At 45.8% G+C, this 13,913-nt stretch overlaps 1 long non-coding RNA gene across 1 annotated transcript; it reads right to left on the minus strand.

Moving 5' to 3' along the window:
• Window positions 1–5,187: 5,187 nt before the first annotated feature.
• LOC138302045 (uncharacterized) lies at window positions 5,188–13,063 on the minus strand. Its single transcript, XR_011205241.1, has 3 exons — window positions 12,955–13,063; window positions 8,967–9,252; window positions 5,188–5,379 (listed from the first exon to the last, which is right to left on the minus strand). It is a non-coding gene; the product is annotated as an uncharacterized lncRNA (long non-coding RNA).
• Between the last annotated feature and the right edge of the window lie 850 nt (window positions 13,064–13,913).

Consider the following 13,913-nt stretch of genomic DNA (forward strand, 5'->3'; position numbering starts at 1 on the left):
CACCAGCGATCACAGTCAACGTGCATATTGGAGGTTGAGGGTTCGGGAATCAAAGCACTGATAGACAAGGGAGCATCAGTGAACATCATGGGTGACGTCTTGGTCCGCTGATGACACCTACGAAAACCAAGATATTCACTTATGGGAGTCGCACGCCCCTGCCCCTAAAAGGGTGCATAACTGTGACAGTCAGGCGGGAGGACAAGACAATCAACAACACGTTCCATGTCGTGGACAGGAATGCTGACACACTCCTTGGCAACCAGTCGGCGGAAGAGTTGGAACTCATGTCATTCACGAGAAGCATGAGGACTTGCCAGGCAGACAAGGTAGTGAAGCAGTTCCATGAGCTATTTACGGGCCTATGCTGTCAAAAGGCAGCCCCAATTTGACTTCACAATGACCGGACTGTGAAGCCGGTCGCTCTGAGACACCAGAGGGTCCCATTTCATCTCTGACCACAGGAAACAGGAGCTACATCAACTTGAGGAACAAGGGGTCATAGAAAACGTGCCGGGCTGACCCCCCTGGGTATCACCAATGGTAAAGCGAAAAGCTGAAGCAGACAGGCAAGATTAGGCTCCACACTGACATGCAGATCCCCAACACTGCGATCCAGAGAGACAGGCATATCACTCACCCAGTAGAAGACATCATAGCGTATCTCAATGGCTCCAAGTGGTTCTCCAAGTTGGACTTGAATGAGGGGTATCACCAGCTGAAGTTGGCAGAAAAAAGCAGGTATATCACTACCTTTTCCATGCACCTTGGACTAAAGAGATATAAGCGGTTGAGCTTCAGAATATCTTCGGCTGCTGAATTGTTCCAAAACACCATCTGCCAAACACTAACACACCTGACAGGTGTCATGAATGTAAGCGACGACATCCTGATCTACTCTAACATGGAGCGAAGAGCACTACCGACATTTGAAAGCCACCCTCAAGAGGCTATCTGAGCATGGGCTCACCCTCCACCAGAAGAAATGCTCTTTCTTCCGAAATTCTATTAACTCCTTTGGGTATGTGTTCAACCATGACGGTATTCAGCTAGAGCAGAGGAAGTCCAATGCGATCAGACAGACTCTAGCTCCACGAACAGTGACGGCCATGAGAAGTTTCCTGGGAATGGCAACATATTGTGGGCGTTTCATTCTATAATTTCTGAGCCTCTCTGAGCCCTCACGAAAGCCGAGGCACCCTGGGTGTGGGGAAATCGAGAAGGGCAAGCGTTTCACGCACTCAAAGAAGCCTTTTTGTGCAAGACCACCATGGCCTACTTTGACCCCACCAAGAGGACGGAGTTAGCAGTGGATGCAAGCCCGGTGGGGCTTGGCGCAGTGTTGACGCAAGAAACCGAGCCGAGCAAGTGGGCTCTTCTTGCATATGCCAGCAAGGCTTTGACCCCAATTAAGCAACGCTACTCTCAAATTGAGCAGGAGGTATGGCCATCAAGTGGGCCTCTGGCCATTTTCATTGGTATCAGCAAGGTCGACCGTTCAGGGTGGTCACAGATCACCAACCTCTTGTTCCGCTGTTCAAAGGGACTGCGCCCCATCCGCCTCCCCGGATTGAGCAGTGGGCCATCCAACTTCAGCAACATTGTTTGGAGGTGTTCTACGGTCCAGGTGCCAGGAACCCTGCTGACATTCTGTCGCAGCACCCCGGGGATCTGGCCTACGTCAATGATGCTGATGAAGAAACCACTGAAGCGTACGTCAAAGCGCTGGCCCACAACAGTTGTCCAAAGACGATGAACCTGGAAGAAATTGTGGAGGCCACAAGTGAAGATGGCATTCTGGTAAAAGTAAAACAAGCCAGTGAGAATGGGTCCTGGCATGAGTTCCTCAAAAATAACCACTGTTGGTCTAGGGCAGACCACAACAGGATGATCAAGCTGTGGAGGGTGAGGCATGAGGTCAGTCTGTCTCCCGAAGGGCTCCTTCTGAGAGGACATCCGCTAATAATCCTTGCTCAATTGCAACAGTGAGTGATTGTGCTGGCACATGGAGGGCATCAAGGGACCGCAAAGATGAAGACAAGGATGAGGGAGAAGGTATGGTTTCCCGGACTTGAGGCAGGGGAGGGTGAGTGTGTGAGACAATGCCCCTCTTGCCAGTTGACTACCACTCCTGAAGTGTCGGCACCGGTCATCACGGAAGAACCTTGCCTCAACCTTGTTCTAAGGTCAGCCTTGATTTTGGGAGTTTCCCAGATGGGAGGGCCACTCTTGTCATCGCTGACAGCTATTCAAAGTATCCAGTGATTGAGGTAGTTGACTCTACATCTTTTGCCAAAGTGGGCCCAGCCCTCGAGAAAATATTTGCCATGTTTGGTCTCCCAGAAGTAGTAAAAACTGACAACAGGTCCACATTCCATGGCGCTCAATTTAAAGAGCTACTGAAAGATATGGGCATCCGCCTTAGGAGGAACACGCCACAATGGCTGCAGGCCAGTAGTGAGGTCGAGCGATGTATACGCACCCTCAACAAGGTGTTTCGTATTGCCACATTGGAGGTCACGGACCCCGAGGTCAGCCTTCATCGGTTCCTGCGTGAGTACAGGGGAACCCCTCACTGCACCACGAAACACCCTCCCTGGCCTCTGATGTTGGCTGGCCTACGGCAAGACTCCATCCCCACTCCCCCTTAATGGCAACCTTTGCCCTACCACCGGGAGTTGGCACAAGCCAAGAGGAAGGTGGTGAATGATCGTGCCAGTCAAACTAGGTGTGCTGCTGGCAGGACATCAGGATTGATGATCAGGTGGTCATCAGAGATAGGCGCCCTGGCTGGAAGTTCCGTACGCCCTACGAGCCAGGTGTCTGGACTGTCACCGGTGTGTCTGCCACCATGGTGACTACGGCCAAGGGAAGTGAGACCTCCAGTCCAGTAGTTCCCCTGGATAGGTGCCACTCCCAGTCACACAGGTACAGAACTTTGGCTCACTCCTGCTCCCAGCCAGAGACTCAGAGACTTTGGGGGTCATTCCAAGTCTGGCGGGCGGCGGAGGCCGCCCGCCAGACTTCCCCCCTCCGAAATACCGCTACGCGGTCGAAAGACCGCGGAGGGTATTCTAAGTTTTTCCCTGGGCTGGCGGGCGGTCGCCAAAAGACCACCCGCCAGCCCAGGGAAAAACTCCCTTCCCACGAGGATGCCGGCTCGTAATCGAGCCGGCGGAGTGGGAAGGTGCGACGGGTGCTGTTGCACCCGTCGCGTATTTCACTGTCTGCCAAGCAGACAGTGAAATACTTGTAGGGGCCCTCTTACGGGGGCCCCTGCAGTGCCCATGCCAGTGGCATGGGCACTGCAGGGGCCCCCAGGGGCCCCCAGGGGCCCCGTGACCCCCCCTACCGCCATCCGGTTCCCGGCGGGCGGACCGCCGGGAACTGGATGGCGGTAGGGGGGGTCGGAATCCCCTCGGCGGCGCAGCTAGCTGCGCCGCCTTGGAGGATTCCAAAGGGCGGCGGTACACTGGCGGGAGACCGCCAGTGTTGCCGGTCCGACCGCGGCTTTACCGCCGCGGTCGGAATGCCCTTGGGAGCACCGCCGGCCTGTCGGCGGTGCTCCCGCGGTCCTCCAACCCGGCGGTCATTGACCGCCAGGGTTGGAATGACCCCCTTTGTGTGTTTGTTATCAGTTAGTAATGTTTGTATCCAGTTGTGGAGGGATGTGATAGAGTGCCTGTCTAGTGTGTGGGGATTATTGTGGCAGTCGCCCGGAAGAGAGGTTATGTTTCTGGGGCCGCCAGTGTGGAATAAAAGTCGGGTGAAGAGCAGGCGCTCTTCATTGTGTTTTCCCCCCTATAACAGTGAGTGTCTGTCTAGTGTATGCTGCACGTCACGCACATTACAGTCATGAATACAGAAAAATCAAGTAGGAGGAGCATTACACAATTATAGGTTGATGCATTCTGAAACATTTCCCTGTGAAACCGTTTCAGCATAGGGAGGTTTCATTGCTGGTTCCACTCTAGATATACAATGCAATACACAATTAACCTAGATTTAGATTACAATGGTACCTCTTTAGGCTTTAATTGTTGCCACATCCCCAGCATATAAATAAAGTGGCTCTTTGCTCAATGAATCCCACTCGTAGAAAGGCTCTCCTGGTCTGGCATATGTCCACCAGAGGCAATCCTGCATCAAGTGCCACTTTATCATCTGTAACCTTTGCAGCTGCCAAACACACTTGGAATGGGCCCCAGATATCTTTCAAGCATCTACAATGCTGTAATAACTTACAGTATGTGTCTGACTGCGTGCTGCAGTATGTCATGTCTCTGTGCCATTCACTCAAAGTAAGGCTTGGACCTTGAACCCAATGAAGGGCTATCCAGGGTTTAGCTAACAACAGGCTTGTTGCCACTAGGCATTGCATAGCAAACGGCACACCGTTATCATAAACTAGAAGGGCTGACAGTGATTCTACTATAAATTCCTCCCCAGTATTAGTTCTGTAAACACAGCACGCCAGAAGGTCTGCACTGCAGGACAATACCAGGCTAGATGTGCAAACCAGGCTACCTCCTCCTGGCATTTAGCATTATTGCGCAGGCCATAATGAAATAAGCCTACTGGCATATAACACACCAAATTAACATATATTTAAAATGTAATAATCTATGTCTGCAGTTCAATGAAATCATTTTTATGGCAGCACAACAATGCTTCCATTGCTGATCGAGCATCGTAAGATAAAATTTCCTCTGCAGCTCAAGTTTAGCCTGCTGTAGACCCTGTCTACATGCCTCTTGTGCATATACTTACAGTCTAGACACCAGGAAGAAGGGTGTATTGGTCTGTAAGAGGAACATTATCACAGGCACCTCTGGTGGCTCCAAGATGTCCTACCCCAGCAAGTCTTGCAACGCTTGGCATGGAATTGTGTTACGGATGTGGGCCTGTCATGCAGCTCACTAACTGCATTCAGGTGGACATAGAACCCTCACGAAAGAAATCGCCCATAGCCTTCATGTGCAGCTCATACACTGTGTGCACCATGTCCTGCTCCTCATCCAGGCGGAACCATAAGCCCCAGTTCAGTGTTATCAGGGGAGAGTATAGCTCCAAACCAGCTTGCTGTTCCAGCAGTTACTGCCAGGAGCAAATCATCATGTTCAGAGAGCAGCAATGTACAGAGAATCTAGATTTCAGTAAAGACACAGAGGTTAGCATTATGCATCAAAACCTTTTAATGCCACTCCAAGCAGCAGTCTTTAAAAATAAAAAAATAGAACATTACAGAATAGAACTTTAAAACACATAAGAAGTCTATGAACGGAATCCTCTTCCTCTTTTGATCGCAACCCGGCATCCATTTCTAAACGTCCTGATCCTCGGTTATGCACCCATCTTAAATGCATCATTGGTTGCTCTCTACAAAAGAAACATCCACATTAAAATCTCAACATTAAATTACAATTACCTTAGGAAAAAACAAATATCTACAAATAACCTTATAACCATATGTCATTAAATTATCAAACAAATTTACTAACCGTTCTCCTAAAATACTCTCTACATAATATATAAAAAACTCTTTCAATTGCATATCAACTCTTTAAAAAAAAAAAAATTTCAATCTTTGCTTTTATGCCCAAACAAGGGAGTGAAGGGTTGGATAATGGTAGCCTCCATGTCTTTAATGAAATCTAGATTTTCTATACATTGGACTTTGAGAATTGTTATTTCATTACAAGACCAAAGGCTATCATTTTGCATGTTGGCAGACATCTAACACCACAGCAGTCATGTGCTCAAGCAGTTTGCAATAATGTTTCACAAACGTTTCAGCACTGGCCCAGTCAGCCACTCTCAAAATGTCTTCCAATCTGCTATCTTTCCAAAACACCTTATTAGCCATGGCTACTCTGAAAGAATGTGGCAAAAACATTTTCAGAGCAATAACTGCCTCTTGCATCTTCAAATTAAGCCACCTTGCAATAGTTGCCATTGACACTGCTTTATAATGTTTCATCAATGAGATCAGCAATTGATTTACCCCATTAGGTCTGAACTCCTGAGTTCTTGATTTGTATTCTTTCAAACATCTTGGGCCAGATGTGTCAAAGGATTTTGCATTCGCAAACGGTGCAAATCGGTAAATTCAACCATTTGTGAATGCAAAATCGCATTTCACGATGTATGAAAGGCACTCACAGTGCAATTTTACGGAATCGCTAAAATAGCGATTTCTTACAATTGCAATGAGGTATTGTGAATCGTATACTGTGATTCACAAATAGCGCCAAGATATTGCAAATCGCATACTGTGATTCGCAAAACCCGATTCGCAATGCAATGCATCAACCAGTCGCAAAGTGTGATTATTCGCAGAATGAGTTTTTGCACATGCGATTACCACAAATTGAAATCAGGTGGTAAACAGGTGCAACCTATATAAAGAGGCCCAGAATGACTCAGCCTCTTTTCCACAATGACTGCACCCTACGTCATGGTGAGGAGGACAAGGATCCTGGCAGATTTGAGGTGAGGGAGGAGGAGACAGGAGCACATTTACAGAGTGCGCATTACTCTTTTTGACAAGACTGAGGAGGAGATGTTTGAGAAGAACATGTTAAACTCAGCCATGATACTTGACCTGATAGCTGACCTACAACCCCTACTGCAGTGAAACACACAAAGGACCAATAGCATATCCACCCATGTGCAGGTATCATGTTCCCTGCACCTCTTAGCCTCAGGGAGCTATCAAGGGGTTATAGCAGCGGCTGGAGGTGTCTCACAGAGTGCGCTTTCACGCTTCTTCAATACATTCCTTAATGCCATGATTAGCAAAAATCCATCTGCACATAAGATTCCCCAATACCCCACAGGATTTGCAACAAACCAAATACAATTTCTACCAGATTGCCCAATTCCCACATGTCATTGGCTGCATCGATGGGACACATGTAGCTATCTGTCCACCATCTGCCACAGAGTATATTTATCTGAACAGGAAAGGTACACATTCCATGAACATACAAGTCATAAGCAATGCCTCTAACGTCAGAACGGATCTTGTGGCCAGATACCCAGGTAGCACACATGACTCCTACATCTTCAGGCACAGTGGAATACACACAAGACTACTTGCTGGGGAGTTTGGCGAAGGATATCTACTTGGTAATGTAATAGTTGACAATGTTGCATTAATGTATATGTGATGTCACGGATAACAATTACTCATTTTATTCTCCAGTCATTCTAGGAGACAGTGCATATGCAGTGCAGTCCTTATCCTAACACCGTATCTGAATCCTGCCATGCCAGGCAAAAGGAGGGACAATGCAGCACACAGGATGACACGCAGCATGATAGGGAGGACCTTTGGCCTGCTGAAGAGCCGTTTCCGATGCCTGCACAAGAGTGGTGGTGCACTGTTGCACCTGCACCTGCAAAATCGTAGCTACATGTGCTATGTTGCACAACATCGCTACAATGAGGGGCAAACCAGTGGATCCCACAGAGCCTGACTATGAGGAGGATGACGATCCCTCACCACCCCTTCACCCAGCAGACAGAAGCAGTGCAGCCGAGGGCAGACAAAGACGTGCTGAGATCACACGCAACTATTTCTGATGTAAGTACTGACAACACCACATCTTTATGTGTTGCCGTAGGTAGCATCTTCATTGCCTTGACTTCAGGTAATATATGTGTAACTAGGGCATAGCTAATCACTAGACACAAACAGGTCCTAGTTACAGTGTCACACTATTAGCATTATAGTATCACTGCATTGCTACATGATATGCAAGTCCCCTGGACCTCTACAAATTACTTTCTACGTCCACGCACTCCACTTGAGTGGTCTCGGTGGCACCTCTTGTTGCGGGGTCCGAGACAGTACTGTATCTAGTACTGCGACGCCTAGGATCTTTCACAGGGGCAGTGAGACTGCTGAGGCTAGAGAGCTCCTCACTATCCCCACCACCCAGCTCGCTGTTTGTAGCACTCCGAGATGTCTGCATTGTCTCCAAAACAATAGTGATTTGCACCAATCCTCAAGCAACGTCCCCACTGCAATGTGCCATCTCCATTTACATGCCCACAGCACGTTGTGACACCAAAGCAGTTGTGGTAGTGAGCCGATTGACAGATCTGCAGAACCCATCCAACCTGCCCATTAATTGGTGATGGCGCCTACAGTGGCTGACATGCTCCTGCTGCATCACAGTGCAGAGTTCCCTAATGGCATTTGTCATCTCTCTTGTGTGTTCTGCTGCTGTTTGCTGTCCCTCATACAGCTTGCACATGTAGTCACTGAATGACTCCAACTGCTTGTTCATTGATCCCATGTTATCATTGAGAGACTCAAACTGCCTGTGCATTGCTCCCATGTTATCAATCAATCAGTTATTTGTTAAGCGCACTACTCACCCGGTAGGGTCTCAAGTCGCTGGGGGGGGGTGCTACTGCTCGAAAATCCATGTCTTGAGACGCTTCCTGAAGGTCAGAAGGTCAGAAGGTCCTTGGTCAGACATAGGTTGATGGGGAGGGAGTTCCAGGTCTTGGCAGCGAGGTGAGAGAGGATCTGAGCTGGCGTGTTGGGATGTGGAAGTTGAGGCGCTTATAGAGGTAGATAGTGTTGACTTGCTAGGTCATAGAGAGCGATGATTCCAGCATGAAGCCAAGGTTGCATGTGTGGGTGGTAGGCGTTGGGGCAGCTCCTAGAGTGGCAGGCCACTACGAGCCGTCCCATGCTGATTTGTTGGAGCCGAAGATGATGATCCTGGTCTTACCCAAGTTAAGTTTGAGGCGGCTTGCCTCCATCGAGTTGGCAATGGCATGAAGTCCGTTGTGGAGGTTGGTCCTCGCAGTGGCTGGGTCCTTGGCGAGCTGCTTGTTATGATCGATTGACACCAACTGCCTGTGCATTGACCTCATGTGTTTACATATCAGGCGCTGCACTTTAAGCATGGAAGCCTCATGGCCACCAAACAGTGATGGACCCTCACCTTCCTTTGTGCACTGTCTGCCTTCTTCGCAATGCCTCCTGAGGGGATTAGACTGACGCTGGGGCAGGGACTGCTGTCTCTCGGTGCTTCTGGCCTCTTGGGGGTGGTGTAGGTACTTCTTCCGGCAATTTATCTGAGTCCAGGTTATACTCAGGGAGGGGCAGCACTCTTGCCCTGCGTCTAGTTGATGCTTGTATGATGGACTCACTGGTGTTTGAGTCGGACTGTGGCTGACTTTCACAATCCCCCACATTTCCACCTTCTGCTGCATCAGAGCCCAGAACATCTGCAATGAAAATGGGCAGCATGTCATTCTTGGATATGTACTCTCACACTTGCATGATAGGATTACACTCACCCTGGCATAGAATCTCTGAAAGTCTTTTGTGTCGTGTATCTGTTTGGTTTTACACTATCTCGCTATTTATGTGGTAGATGCACTTTAGGGGTATGGACTACCACTCCCATAATGCATTGTTGTGTTGCAAGAAAATGTGGCATAGACTACATATCACACATAGCTATTTTCTAAGGGGCATTTGTCCTTGCACATATGGGGAATCACATCATTACTGGCCTTACCTTTGCTGGTGCTGGGTGTGCCTGAGGTGTCAATGTCAGTGACACCACTGACAGCTTCAGGAAGCAGTGTTGACTCCACCATGTCTTCCATTGGTGTAGACAATGCCTGGGTGGGTAGTCCTCCTCCAGTGCTCCTTCCCTCCTTCAACTGCTTGCTACCCTCTCTTTGGCACGAGAATGCAAGTCGCAAATTGCGATTGCAGTTATTTAGAAGTCGCTATTACCGAATCGCAATTTTCATATATCCCATTTCGCATTTCTTAAATAGCGATTTCTTAAAATTCACTATTTAAGAAACGCAAACCGGGAGCTTGATACATCTGACAAGAAATCAAACACAACAGTGAAGCTAGTTTCATTGTTAAGTTCTTAAGCTTCAAAAACCTATTGCTAGGCCAAGAAACAAATAAAGTACTTTGTTTACATCCCATAAAACCTTGAGTCTCCTCAATTGAATACTCTTTATGACTGTTAGAATTGGCATACTTGGTATGGTCTCCCCTAACTTTTTGCCTCTGTTTCCCAGGTTGTTGATGTTTGCTGGACTCTGTGCTGTTTTTGTTACTCTGTGCACTTTACCACTGCTATCCAGTGCTAAAGTGTAAGTGCTCCTATGTAAAATAAATGTGTAATAGACTTTCCATGATTGACATATTTGATTTACTAGTAAGTCCCTGCTACAGTGCCCTAGAGGTGCCCAGCACCTGTAAATCAAATGCTACTAGTGGGCCTGCAGCACTCGTCTTGCCACCTACATAATTAGCCCTGCAAACATGGCTCAGACCTGCCACTGCTGTGTCTGTGTGCAGTTTAAACTGCCAGTTCGGCTAGGCAAGTGTACCCACTTACCAGGCCTAAAACTTCCCTTTTTATACATGTAAGGCACCCCAAAGGTGCAGTGTATGTTGAAGGTGGGACATGTACTTATGTGTTTTATATGTCCTAACAGTGAAATACTACCAAATGTGGTTTTCACTGTAGCAAGGCCTATCTCTCTCATAAGTTAACATGAGGGCTGCCTTTAAATATTATTAAAGTGCAGATTTCCTTAGGAAGCAGATAGAAATATTGAGTTTGGGGTCACTGAGCTCACAATTTAAAAATACATCTTTTAGTGAGGTTGGTTTTTAGAATGTGTGTTTGAAAATGCCAATTTTAGAAAGGTGGCATTTTCTTGCTTAAACCATTCTGTGACTCTGCCTGTTTGTGGATTCCCTGTCTGGGTCAGTTTTCAACATAACATCACCTGCACAGTGTCTATTGTAAACCCCAAAAACTCAAAGATTGAGCTGGAGTCAGTACTGATTTCTCTAGGTTCACAATGGAACCCAAGGACTCTAAAATACCTCTTGTCATCTGGAAATCTTGGGATAATCTGATTCATACTCTGGGACATTATCAAAATATCATCCAAATAAACAATGAATCTCATGCCTCTCTCCCTCAAAAACCTACCAGTACTCTCATGACACTGTGGAGCTGACGATAAACTGAAACAGAGACAACAAAACTGATAAAACTGACCTTGCCAATGAAACTGAGGATAAACCTGACAATCCTTGGGATAGTAAAGTAGGCAACTTTGAGATCCAACTTCACTAACCAATCATTTCTTAAAAGCATGTCTCAAGAGTACATAAGAACACAACCTTCTCCCTTGTTATTGGCACAATCGCTTGCTGTTCTAACAAACTTAATATCTAGCTTTCCACTATCAATTGCTGTTCCTTGTTGAAAAACAACTCTCTTGGTTGTTTGCCCTGGAAGGATGTATCTAAAAATTATATCACATAACCGTGTATGGTTTCTAAAACCCAAACGTCCTGAGTAATTTTCTCCCGCTCCCTTTTGAAAAAATGTAAGCAACCTCCTATCTTTCCTTGGGAAAAAAACAAAAATAATCATTGTACTCACCTTGAATTCCTGTCAAAGACTGTCATCAAACCCTGCCTGCTCTACCAGGCTGATGTCTTCATATTGTGGATAGAAATTGGAGCTTGCACCTCCCTGATATGTTTTTCCACCTCTTTTTCTAAACAAACATGTCTCTCTCCTTTATATTTCACATACAAACAATTACCCACAGGTATCACAAAGAGTAAACTAATACAAAGTTTATTCTAAATAAAAAATAATACAAATTCCATATAATATAGAAATCTTGTCATAACTCACATAAAGGCACAAAGACAAACAATGATAATCAACACCATACCTCACACAAACCACATTCATACAAGGACAACAAAACGGATATCAAAAGACAAATTAAATTCACAGATAGATTGAAAAATACCAAATATTGCTCCTTATTTTTTTATCTACACTAATATCAAATACTTACAAACAGTTCATCAAATATAAACAGAAAAATCAATACAATTAATACTTTAGACCAGCCTCAGACTTCATACTCATAGTCTTGGGGCCGGCCACAGCATAGCCAAACTGAATTTGTACTAGCACATATTGGTTGGCCTCCCTTGATGTTCCTTATTTAGAATTCATTAATTAGCAAACAGATAAAACACTATCCTTGCTTTCCCATATTGAAAATCCTTTGGTCAGCCATAGAAAAAGATGCCATTCTGAAAGTCCTTTGGTCAGCCACACAAAAAAATTGCCGACGCGCGTTTCGGTGGATTCCGAAGTAAATAAGTCCTTTATACCACCTTCATCAGGGCCACAAATCTCGATCTGTCAACAAACTGAAGAATTGCTCTGCATTAAATTAATTATACACATATTAATTCTTGTAAATTGTCGTTGGAATCTTTATATTGTTTTAACGGTGGAGCTATCACCGAATACTTCACTGCTGTGATGTAGAGAGAAAGAAAGGAAACTATATTGTGTCCATGCATCTGAAAAAGTCACCAAAAATAAAAAGACAAACAAAACCAATAATTCGGTCCACACACCAATATGTGAAGCGCAAGAAAAGCCCAAAGACATGCAAAAGTAAGTTATAATCCACCAGTATTGTGTTGAATTATGCCAAACGTGAAAAAACCCTCAAAAGAATCCCCACCAGTGTTGTATACACACGTATTTTCATTACCTAATTGGTTTAAATGCTCGACATATGGTTCAGTAATTTAAACGGCCGCAGGCACGGGCTTCCAGGGTATCTCTATAGGGGAAATTTAAACATCAGAAGCACTTCCCTGTCACTGCTTGCATTTATACAGCCTTCAATTAGAACAACCTCTCATCGCGCAGCGCGCTATATTTTAAACTGTGTCAGCTTTCTTTTGTCCGTAATTCTATGGGAGCGATCCCGCTCAACCGTAATACGCGCTAGTACAATCTTCAATATAAACTTCATGTACCTTTCAGTTATCGAAGAGGTCATTATGTGCAGACGGCATACTATCTTACTCCTCCCTTCTTTTGCCAAGCTCACCTCGTATTATACTGGCTCTGCTGAATCCTTTTCCTTTCCTCCGGCGCACTTGCGTCTACTCTGCGCTCCTCTCATAGCACTGATCAAAAGTTTATCGGTCTGCTCTATTGAGACTTTACCTGCTGTTCACGTCCGCTGTGACGTTCAGCATAAAAATCGAAAACGGACTGCTAAAGACTGCCGCCTAGACATGTTCTATGGCGGCCATCTTTAAACATAACGTTTATCCTCAGAAAACTAATCAAAAACGATTAAAGCCTAACAAAACAAAGTGAATACACCCAAATATCTAACATTTCGTTATTCCATTGACCAACCCAAGTTTGAAGGGTCAAAAGCAATCAATTTAAAACCATAAAGTAGTTTGTACCTACAGATGGCTACTCGGGCATCCTCCCTATGCCTCAGAATTTCAAGTGGATTTGCTTAATTATGTACATGTCCAAACGGCACCTCGCTCTGGACTCACATAATGATTACCAAATAGCGTTTGGCCATGGAATTTCCTCGTTCAGCCCTTTTTCGAAGGTATCTAATAGAAAAATCCAAAAAAACTCAAGTTTTTTCCTTTTTCTATCTGGATCCTCGCCTTCTCTTATAGTAATCTTTTCCAAAATGGTCCATCTAATGTCTTCCTCACTGTGCTTATGTTCCAACCAGTGGGAGACAAGAGGGGCATTGCATTTTTGGGTCCTGCATGCTGAACAATGTTCATAATATCTATGCCTAAATTCTCTTGCCGTTTCTCCCACGTAGCCCAGGTCACATGGGCAAAGAATCAGGTATACAATGTTTTTGGTTCTACAGTTAGTCATATTTCTTAGTTGGACACTTTTATTGTTATAGCTAACTGTGTCTGAGACTAAGGCTCCCTTGCATGCGCCGCAGCTACCACATTGGTGGTTACCCAATATCGGGTCCTGGCCACAAATAGATTTTTGCACCAATTTGTTTAAGGT

This window comes from Pleurodeles waltl, chromosome 6 (assembly GCF_031143425.1).
Source record: "Pleurodeles waltl isolate 20211129_DDA chromosome 6, aPleWal1.hap1.20221129, whole genome shotgun sequence".
Lineage (NCBI taxonomy): Eukaryota > Metazoa > Chordata > Amphibia > Caudata > Salamandridae > Pleurodeles > Pleurodeles waltl.